The 11,052-nt window shown below is 35.7% G+C and overlaps 2 pseudogenes; both read left to right on the forward strand.

The window, feature by feature from the left end:
* Nucleotides 1–903: 903 nt before the first annotated feature.
* Nucleotides 904–1,850, forward strand: LOC139084322 (putative olfactory receptor 56B2; annotated as a pseudogene).
* Nucleotides 1,851–5,177: 3,327 nt separating this feature from the next.
* Nucleotides 5,178–5,567, forward strand: LOC139084323 (dolichyl-diphosphooligosaccharide--protein glycosyltransferase subunit TMEM258 pseudogene; annotated as a pseudogene).
* The last annotated feature ends 5,485 nt before the right edge of the window (nt 5,568–11,052 follow it).

Genomic DNA, 11,052 nt, shown 5'->3' on the forward strand with positions numbered 1-11,052 from the left:
TTCTCTCTTTTGTAGAAGCTTGGCTTTAGACATGCCATTAGCATTTGTGTGTGTGTGTTGGCGGGGGGGAGTATTGGTGCTGAGCTAACATCTGCTGCTAATCCTCCTCTTTTTGCTTGAGGAAGACTGACCCTGAGCTAACATCTGTGGCAAACTTCCTCTATTTTTTATGTGGGTTGCTACCACAGGATGGATTGATCAACAGTGCATGTCTACACTTGGGATTCAAAGCCACAAACCCTGATCCACTGAAGTAGAGCATGCTGAACTTAACCAATACACCACCAGCCTGAGCTCTCATTAACATTTTTGAACATCAGTTTCCTCACCCAAAAAAGGGTGCACAAAATTATCTCATATAATTTAATAAAAATTAAATAATATTCATGAGTATTTCACAAATTCTCAAGCACATTTCGAAAAATGAATTTTTTTCTTAGATTCTATTAACTACTATGTTACCTAAATGTTTCCATGTGTAAAAACCTTTACTCAGTGTCTATCACTTGATCTCTAAAGAAACTAACCCTTTAGCAAAATAAAATTTCAGCGGCCAGGCTGTGATATCAGATTGCTTTCCATTTGTCCAGCTTTCATGATTCACAAGATAGAAGATAATAACAAAGGTCCTGGTTTGTTCTAATGTTCTATTTCTCATTTTTTGTGAAGCTGGAATTACTGTGACCTGCCTTATGAGGTTTTTGTGATGATTAATTAACACACAGAATGTGATACCGTGGTTCGTATTTCATTATAAATGTCCAATAATGTTAGTGGCGGGATGAGAAAATTAAAGATGTTGAATTCTTCCTCTTCAATATCATGACCTGGGTGACTCTAATTCAAATACTGCCAGACATTATTGAAAATTTTAACCTTGAATACATTTCCTTTTAGTAAAGGATGTTCCAGGATTTCAGAGATTCCAAGAGTTCTGAGTTCCAGGTCTTTGAATTCCTTCTGAGGGATTCCTAGGCATTCACAGCTGGCAGCACTGGCTCTCGCTGGCCCTGGCTCTGCTCTACCTCTTAGCTGTCAGTGCTAACATGCTTATCCTGATCATCATCAATCAAGAGGCAACCCTGCACCAGCCTATGTACTGTTTCTTGGGCATCCTGGTTGTGGTGGACATGGGCCTGGCTACCACCATCATGTCCAAAATTTGGGCCATCTTATGGTTTAATGCTCAGATCATCAGCCTCCCAGAGTACTTTGCTCAGATGTATGTCATACCTTGTTTTGTGGCCATGGAGTCAGGAATTTTTGTCTGTATGGCTATAGATAGATACGTAGCCATTTTCTAACACCTACACTACTCAACAATAATTACTGAATCACTTGTGGTCAAAGCAGCTGTGTTCATGGCACTCAGGAACAGTCTGTCTACCATGCCAGTGCCTATGTTGGCTGCTCAGAAACATTACTGCTCCTGGAACCAAACTGAGCACTGTCTGTGCTCTATTCTTGGAGTCACTAGCCTATTCTGTGACGACAGGACAATCCACAGCATCTAAAAGCTCCATCTGGCCTGAAGACTCATGGGGAGTGACTTGGGTTTGACTGTTTTGTCATATGCTTTGATATTTCACTCTGTGCTAAAGCTGAACTCAGCAGAAGCTGCATCCAAGGCCCTAAGTTCCTGCACTTCCCACCTCATCCTAATCCTTTTCTTCTACACAGTCATCATTGTCATTTCCATCACCCACAGTAGAGCATTGACAGTTCCCTTCATCCCAGTTCTACTCAATGTACTACCCAATGTCATTCCTCCTGCCCTCAACTCCATGGTGTATGCACTCAAGAACAAGGAGCTCATACAGGGCTTATATAACATTCTCACTCTGGAATAAGAGCAGCTAAAGGAGAGATGATGCTCACTTTTCTAATTTCTCAAGATATCTACTGAATACAATATCCAATGTGTCCTTAATGACACTAGAACTAAGAAAAAGGGGCACTTTGTATCTTTTCAGTTATTATAAGGAATCAGTGGCAACAATTGAAACTCAAAGAAAAAGTGACACATATTTGAAGTGTTTGGGTTGAAAGCAAAAATCTTAATAAAAAAGAGCAACATTATGAAGCTTATTGTCTGAAGGAATTAAAGGGAAATGCATGTGAAATATGCTACCTGTAGTTTCTCAGACCTCTCTCTTTTCACATCTTCTTTATATGCATCTCCTGCACCCTTTTTTCTTGCTTCAGAATGTCTTTCTCTATTTCTAGTTCACAACTAAGATAATATTGATTATCAAAATTAATCATATTCATTAGACCAAGACATTTCAGAATCATTTGGAATATTCTTTCCTATTACAAATGCCCAGTGAACCATTCTCATTGTCCATGTCTGGTTGGGGAAATCATTTATGGAATAATTGCTCACTGTCCAAGTGCCATATCTTTCATGCATCACTCAATAAGTGAACCAAATAATGTCCTTAGGATACCAGGAAGACAAGAATTAAAAATTATGAGAATAGTACAATTTTAATGGACTATTAAATATTATAATCTGAATGTCTAATGAAAAACTTTAAGAATATCAACATAAATAGATATCTATATAACTTGGTAAAACTTTGAAAATTATATATGATCAGAGCACCTTCATATTTTGAATTCAGAGCTTCTAGAACTATTAAACTAGTTTGGGGCTTGTGTATTCTAAGGTGATTATCACAGGTTCCATGGTGATAAATTGAGAAGGAATAAAAGGGCATATTTCAGAAAGAGGAGGAACGTTACTGGGGACAATGGGCCCTGAGAAAGTAAAACAGACAAAACATTCAATGTAATTTATATTGGGGTGGGGACACACTCTCATGATTTCACTGTGTATGAAATAGATAGGGAACACCATGACTGAAAAAGTTATCAGGACTGTTTTTCATATTGTCAACATCTATTTTACATTCTTCTTAAAAAATTCTCCATAATTATAACCAAAAGATGGCAATCATGTTCAGGATCTTTTTTTTTTTTTTTTTTGTCCTTCTTTAAGCCTTTTATTCTTCTATCCTAGACTGATCATTTTTTTCAAGACTTCCTTACTTTAAGTCATCCTCCAAGTTCAATCAAACCTCATTTGGTTTCTCTAAGTCATCTCAGAGTCAACTCAAATTCATTTTATATTTCCTGCTCATTGTTTATTTATTAACCCTTCACTCATTTAACTGTTGAATTGACCCAGATGCAAAAATGCTGGTGGTAAAATAGGGTAAAAATAGATATTGATGGAAATAAGTCCTATGCAAAATATGAACAAGAAAATATAATCTAATTACAATACTCACAAACAGAAATTGACACCATGCTTCTTAAAAATTGCCACACTTAGGATTTCAAATTTTCCTTCAATCATTTTGACCACAAAAAGAAAGAATTCTAAATTTTAAGTTTTATAAATGCTTAATGAAAGCCAGTTGTTTTGGGGAGACCACACATTTCTGATACTGAGATAGGAGATATATTAGTTTGCATGAGTCCTAATGTGTATAACACATTGTTATAATTTATGGCATTCCCAATAGCATCTCTGTAATAAAAATAATTGATGTTTCTTGTTTCGTATAGTGTACCTCATAAGACCAAGAAAATAACAAAAAACAAAGATTCAGTAAAAGTCATTTTATGAGGATACAACATTGATTGCATTGTGGTCCTGGTATAAAGTTCTCTATTGTTCTTTCCCCCTTAGGTAAAAGTTGTTAATATATAGATGAATGCCAGAATTGGTTTTCCTTCAGTTAATCCTATAGCACTGTCACATCTACCTGGACTATTTTATATATTCTTGCTTATCAATACTAGTAGGAATTTGGGGTACATCTATTCTAACATGTTATTAATTAAGGGATAATTCATATTTTTTGTCAATCAACTAATTAAATGATAGGTACAGGCTTGCCCTAAGCTAAGTCAAAAGATCTCATTTGCATTATCAGAGAAGCTTGTTAATTCTCATAATATAGCAGTTGTGTCATAGCATATGTGCCTGTTACACACACGTGGATCTCTGAACCAAGCATCCCATGAAGAGATTAACGACTTATTCATCTGTCTATCAGTAGCGTGTTAGCATAATGCCAGACAGATATTGTAAGTTCTAAAGGAATACTTTTTTTTTTTGCTCGGGAAGATTTGCCCTGAGATAACATCTATCACAAATCTTCCTCTTTTTTTGCTTGAAGAAAATTAGCCCTGAGCTAACATCTGTGTCAGTCTTCCTCTATTTTGTATATGGTTGACCACTATAGCATAGCTTGATGAGTGGTATAGATCCATGTCTGGGATCCAAACCCATAAACGCAGGCCACTGAAGTGGAGCATGCTGAACTTAACCACTATGCCATGGAGCTGGCCCCATAAATGAATACTTTTGACTGAAGAAGTAGATTTTCTTCATCTTAAATTTAACAGTCATTGAGTTCTAATTTATATCACAAGTACCATGGTATCTGGTTTGCTATGAGGTTTTAGTTATGTAGCTTCTCCAGAGGGTCCTACTAGCATGGAAGAATTTTGACACTTGCAGGACTGTATCTAGAGATTTATTGAGCCTCATGGAATCACCTGGAGAAAGTGCAAGTCCACCTCTAGATCCTGTCTGATTCATATAGAGCTTTGTAACTGTGTCCTACTTCTGTAAGTGACATGGACTACAAAGAATAAGAGTCAGTACCATGTAAATCAAGGCCATGGGTTGCTATTAGTACATTGTGTTTTAACTTCCTGGGATCTCAGGGTCGTGGATAACAAAAAAGAAGAAAAAAATGCTTCTTACACTGGATCCTCCAATACAAAACAAAGGAATAATTTATATTGTAACAATAAAATCAATTTATGAAGCTTAAATACTGTGTGTCTGATATGATATAGCTTATTTTTCTAATCCAAGTGTAAAATAAAGCACATCTTATTCTCTTCAGGCAAGTATTTTATTAACACTGTTCATTTTATTTGAGCTCTTGTTAAGGGTTTGAGTTCATTCATTAACAACAGGCTAGGGATCAACCGGTGTTTCTTCTTGATAGTTGACCCATAAATCTGGCAATAGTAACATTGAATTATAGATCTTACTAGCACTAGATAGAGATAAAAGCTCACCTGCACCAACGCACAAACTGAGATACGCCTCTAAAATTACGTTGAAAAAACTGTATGTTAAGGGCAGAGCAGCGGATACCCTGAGCCCAGCAAAATGGAGCTTGAGGCCATGAGCAGATACACCTGCCCAGGGAACCGGGCTGTCTTCCTCCATCTGACCATGGAGTTGTTGGCCATTGGCATGTTCTTCACCGCCTGGTTGTTCGTTTATGAGGTCAGCTCCACCAAGTACATTCAGGATATCCATAAAGAGCTCCTCATCTCTTTGGTGGCCTTGCTTTTCACGGACTTTGGAGTCCTCTTCTTGCTGCTCTGGGTCGGCGTCTACGTATGAGCACCCAAGGGTTCCAACCAGGCGGCTTCACTGAATCCCTGCTTTTGTAAATTATTTTTTTTTACTATTGCTGGAAGTGATCCCCCTGCTGCTCACAATAAAGGCAGATGTGTGACAGTCAAAAAACAAAAACAAAAACAAAAACTGTATGTTAAGTATCTTATCATGACTCTCTTCACCTCTAGATTTAAACTTTCCCTTGAAAGAGACTATAAAACCTTCACAGATGTAAAGTTAGCACATTATATAATGCCAAGCACCTTCTCAATATGCATATATTTTTGGCTAATAGAATATGTTTTCACTATAAATTTGTCATGATTAGTGCATTACCTAGCCCATTGTTGCAATCTGCTAAAATTTTTGAGACACGAATATTAAATTAACTTAAAAACTCAAAGATTGTTAATTTATTTTTAAGTAATATCTTAATTGAGGTATAACAAACACACAGAAGACAACATGAGTCATGACTACACAACTCGATGAATTATCGTGAGGAGAACACAAATCAGGACAAGAAATGTATTTTCACAGCATCAGAATTGCTCCACCTATGTGCCCTTGCAGTTATTAACCTAATTGTGACCAGTCTCTTGACTTCTATCCACATTGAATACTTTTTGAACTTTATATAAATGCCACCTTGTTATTAATTGAACAGTCTATACATAAACCTTTGTTAATTCTCATACTGCAATAAATGCTATTATCCATAATTCCTGAAATTACTGTATGACTGTTGTGTGCTTTGTGGTTTCTTTTGTAATCTTTTCTTAGCAGCAATTTAGAGGAAAGTAAATAATTGAGTCAATATTTCCCATTTAATATTTGAGTAATATAACTTGTTTCATTTTTCTCCTTCATAGCCAGTAGTTGTTTAAGATAAAAGAAAGAGTGCACTAGTTAGAAACTTTGGCTCTGGGATCAGACAGACCAGGTTTCAAGCCCTAAATTGGCCTCTTATTATCTGTATGATTCTAAAATAGTTGTTAAATCTCTTTGAACTTCATCCTAAAATTGCGGATAATAATGTTCTGTTTTATCCAACTGGTTAGTATTAGTACATACTATAAATAAATTAAATACTGAACATCTCTCTTTGGGTAAGTGGTTTCTCATACAATAGTCAGATTTAGAAGAGACGTTATCAAGGAGTTCTCCCAGAAACAGACCTGAGGTAAGAGTTTGACTTAAATGTTTTATTTTGAAGATGATACTGGGAAATATTGATGTGAAGGGATGTAAGACAGGGAAGAAAAGGAAGTCAACACAAGGCATGTAAGTAAGAAGGTTATTGGCTGTGGGTAAATGGGCTCAGTACCTCTGGGGGTTTTTTGGATAATGTTATGAGACACATATTATCATTTTCCAACAATAAGGTGAGAAAATTTGAGTATTTGCCCTCCATTTCCCAATAATGGGATTTAGGTGACTTAATTCCTGGTTACGTCTGGATTTCCCTGCTTGATATCTGAAGAAAGCTCTCAAGCAGAGTCATAGCTTGCACTCAGACACTGTAGGGACCGTGAGTGCCAAGTGACTATGGGGGGAGTAGCAACAGCATCTAGTATATTTGATCACTTGCAACATCCAACACTATCGGGTCCCACATTATATTAACCCTAGTTTTTCATGGCTTTTTTTTTTCTGCTTTATCTCCCCAAACCCCCCCCGCCCCCCGTACGTATTTGTATATCTTAGTTGTGGGTCCTTCTAGTTGTGGCATGTGGGACGCCGCCTCAACGTGACCTGATGAGCAGTGCCATGTCTGCACCCAGGATCCGAACCCTGGGCTGCCACAGCGGAGCGCAAGAACTTAACCACTCGGCCATGGGGCAGGCCCCTTCATGGCTTTTTAAAGTTAGTAGCCAAAGTTTCTTTAAAAAGCAAGTCAATTTGCAACTGGAGAGTCAATGGGAGAAAATACAAACCCACTGCTGTAGTTGATCCTGAAGCCATAAATGATAACCATCATGTCCCTATTATACATTCTATTCTAGATTTCCCTCACCTATGGCTGGAAGGTCAGTTAGTTTAGGCTTTTGCACTGGCAAATATCCTACAAGTTTATCCGTGAGGGGACTAAGATGCTAGGTTTTTATGCCATTTTTAGTATTTTTAAGCTATATCTGCCCATTGATAGTCACCAGATATTGGAAGCACCAAGAGGTCTCTCATTGAACTCTCCTTGCTTCCAGACATTATCTTCCCACCACCATTATGTAGAAGCAAACATATTTCCTCATGATGAACCTAGGTCAAGTATTTCTTCCAGCAGAGTCTCCTTTCTCTATTTCCTACTCTATAGGCATGGTGAGCCACACTTACCAAGTAGTAGCTATAGTTTCAGATACTGTGTCCTCTGGTAGAAGAGGCCCCTACTCTTGAAAATTGGAACCTATTACCAGTAGAGGCTAAAGTGAGAGAAAGAAAAACGTGGGCTACCAGGCGTAATAACAATTAAGGCTACTTCTATTTCTACCCTTTGGCTTCTGAATGCTGTGGTTTAGTTATCAAAGACAGAAGACCGTGTGATTCCTCTACTTCAAGTATCTGCCACATACTGAAGGACAGTCTCTCAACTCCACAGAATGTCATTATTCAATTTCTGCCTTGCTCCATTTTCTAAGAATTAAAAAAACTGCCCCTTTTAAAATCCTTTTGCTGAGATGCCTCACAGTTTCACACAGTTTTCTGAGTGTCGCAGCAAGTATTAAATCCAACTTAGTTGGACTGCAAGTGTGTTTCTAATGTGTTTGTCTGGAAGGCATTGACAACCTTAAGCAAATGTCAATGTTTACATTACCAATAATGGAATAAACTGATATCATATGCCTTTAGTGTGATGCACTGAGGACTAAAAATGTGATATATATTCCAAAAATGTATAATCTGAATCTAACCATGAGGAATCCTTAGACAATCTGAGAGTCACTCTACTAAAAAAACCTTCAAAAATGTCAATTTTATAAAATTCAAAGAAATTCAGAAAAAACTATCTCAGTTTTTACATAAATTACACTTCTGGATATATGCCCAAAAGAAGAAAAGAGCACTTATATCCACAGAAACGTATGTAAAGACTATTCAAGATAGTCGGTAATGTCCCCAAATTGAAAACAATTTCTATCAATGACAGAATGAAAGAATGAAGAGAAAGAGAGAGACAGAGAGAGAGAGAGAATGAGACAGAAAGAGATAAAGAACATTTACATATATAAAAATTAATAAAAATATATACTATTTATATTTATTTAGTATTTTATATATAAAAAATTATAATACTACACAGCAACGAATAATAATGAAGTACTGCTGTACAAAGCAAATGGATGAGTCTCACAAACTTACTGTTGCGTGAGAGATGCTAGACATAAAAGGGTGCATGTCGTGTTATTTCCATGAAATAAAGTTGAAAAAAACAAAACATAAGGAAATCCATGATGCTGAGGTCAAGACTGTGGTTGTCTTTGGAGTTGCTGTGAAAACCATTACAATGCTGGAAAGATTCTATACTTAAGTATGGGTGCTGGTGAGTTAGGCATACTTAAGACTTGTGCACTGTACTCTATGCAAGTTATACCTCAAGCTAAAGAAGAGGAATGAAAGGAAGACCTCACAGAAATGGTTGATGAGCAATTCTCAAAAATTATTGATCTTATTATTCAATTGACCCCATTAAAAGTTACTGAAACCCTAAAGAGTTTTTGCTTATGTGGTTAATAGTGTTGAAAATTAAATATTAACAGTGTTGAAAATTAAAACAGAAATATTGTGTTAATTAATTTTAAAATAGCAATAATAAATCTACTATGTTACTATAAAATGTATTTCCATGAAAAATAACTATGCATTTCAAAACCAAAAATAATGTAAAATCATATTATTTTAATTGTTTGCAAGTATTTTAATGTCTGACTTTCTAGATTACAGCTAGATGCTCACATTTGCTTCTGCATGCAACCTGTTGAAATATGTGTTTTGTACAATACTTATGAAGAAAATATGACCTCACAGAGATATAGAGCTGGAAGAGGGAGGAATTGAGTTTTTAATAACTTTTTCAGTTAACTATGGATATTCTCCTTTGATGCTACATGCAAAATTGACAATAGTTGACTAAAGATTACTTGCAATGTAGAATCTGAAACCATATCAACAGACTTTTGGTATTCTGTTGCATTAAAACCCATTGGTCTATCTTGCTTTGGAATTAATCTTTACACATTTATCATTCTGTAGCAGCAAATATTTATCATTTGGAAATATTGGCTCATTGAGTTATGCACATCTTCCAAGTGCTGACATAGTTTATTTCCCAATAATAATCACACATCATGTGGACTCTTGAAAACTCCTTTGCATATTAGTTATAGAATGAAACTGAAAAAGGAAAATAGTGCCTAAATATCACTATGAAAATTGTTGTGACATCACAAATTCCCTGAAATGGTCTTGAGGTCCACAAGGGTCTGTGGACAACAATCCAACAAGTGTTGCATTAGATGTTCTAGAGGTAAAAGTGGAGGAAATGGGAGATACATCACTGATGATCAGTGAGCCAGGAAATAGAGATTATTGAGCTGAGAGATTATGTGGAGAAATTATATCCAAGACACTTTCAAACACCTGTTATTTGTGAACATTGTTTATGTAGTATCCATGGCTAAGCTTCATAAATAATCTTATTCCATAGACAAAAACTGATATCACTGAATAACTGCAGAAAAATAAATTGATATTCAGAAACACCATAGATGTTTTGAGTCATGAATTGCATTTATTACTTTTGATGGATAATCTATTTATTATATGTATTCTTTATTTCTTGAGTAAATTGGTCTACACAGCATTTTACAATATGTTTACTAAATGCCTTTCTTTTAAAATCCATGACTGCCATTTTTACCTGTATATATATATTATCTGCATAATTGATAAACTGAATTTAGCTTCAAAGATGCCCAGGCTGGAAAACATCCTGAAATGCCATTTTATTTCTTATCTGCAAGGAGGATTACTAGAGATTCTGTTGATATTAAAAAGATAGTAATGGAATATCATGAACAAGTTTATGCCAGTAAATTTTTCAACTTACATGAAATAAACATGTTCTTTGAAATACAAAACTACCAAAGCTCACTTGAGAAGAAATAGATCACCTGAATAGAACTATATCTATTAAAGAATTCACTTTACAGTTAAAAACCTTTGCGCAGGGAAATCTCCAGTCTTAGATGACTTCACTGATAAATTCTCTTAACTATTTAAGGAAGAAATAATACAAATTCTACACAGACTTTTCCGGAAAAGAGAAGAGTAAGCATTACATCCCAACTCATACTATGAGCCACATTTATCCTTATACTCAAACTAGACAAATACAAGAATAAATATCCTTCAAAGAAATAGATCCAAAATATTAAACAAAATTTTAGCAAATTAAATTGAACAGTATATTAAAAGCTTAATACATCAAACTGGATAAGATCCAGTTTGGTTTACCCCAGAAATACAAGGTTGTTTTAACATTCAAATATCAATTAGTGCAATTCACTATATTAACAAGTAACAAACCACAAATGCCCATGTAACTGATCACCTCA

This window comes from Equus przewalskii, chromosome 6, assembly GCF_037783145.1.
Source record: "Equus przewalskii isolate Varuska chromosome 6, EquPr2, whole genome shotgun sequence".
Lineage (NCBI taxonomy): Eukaryota > Metazoa > Chordata > Mammalia > Perissodactyla > Equidae > Equus > Equus przewalskii.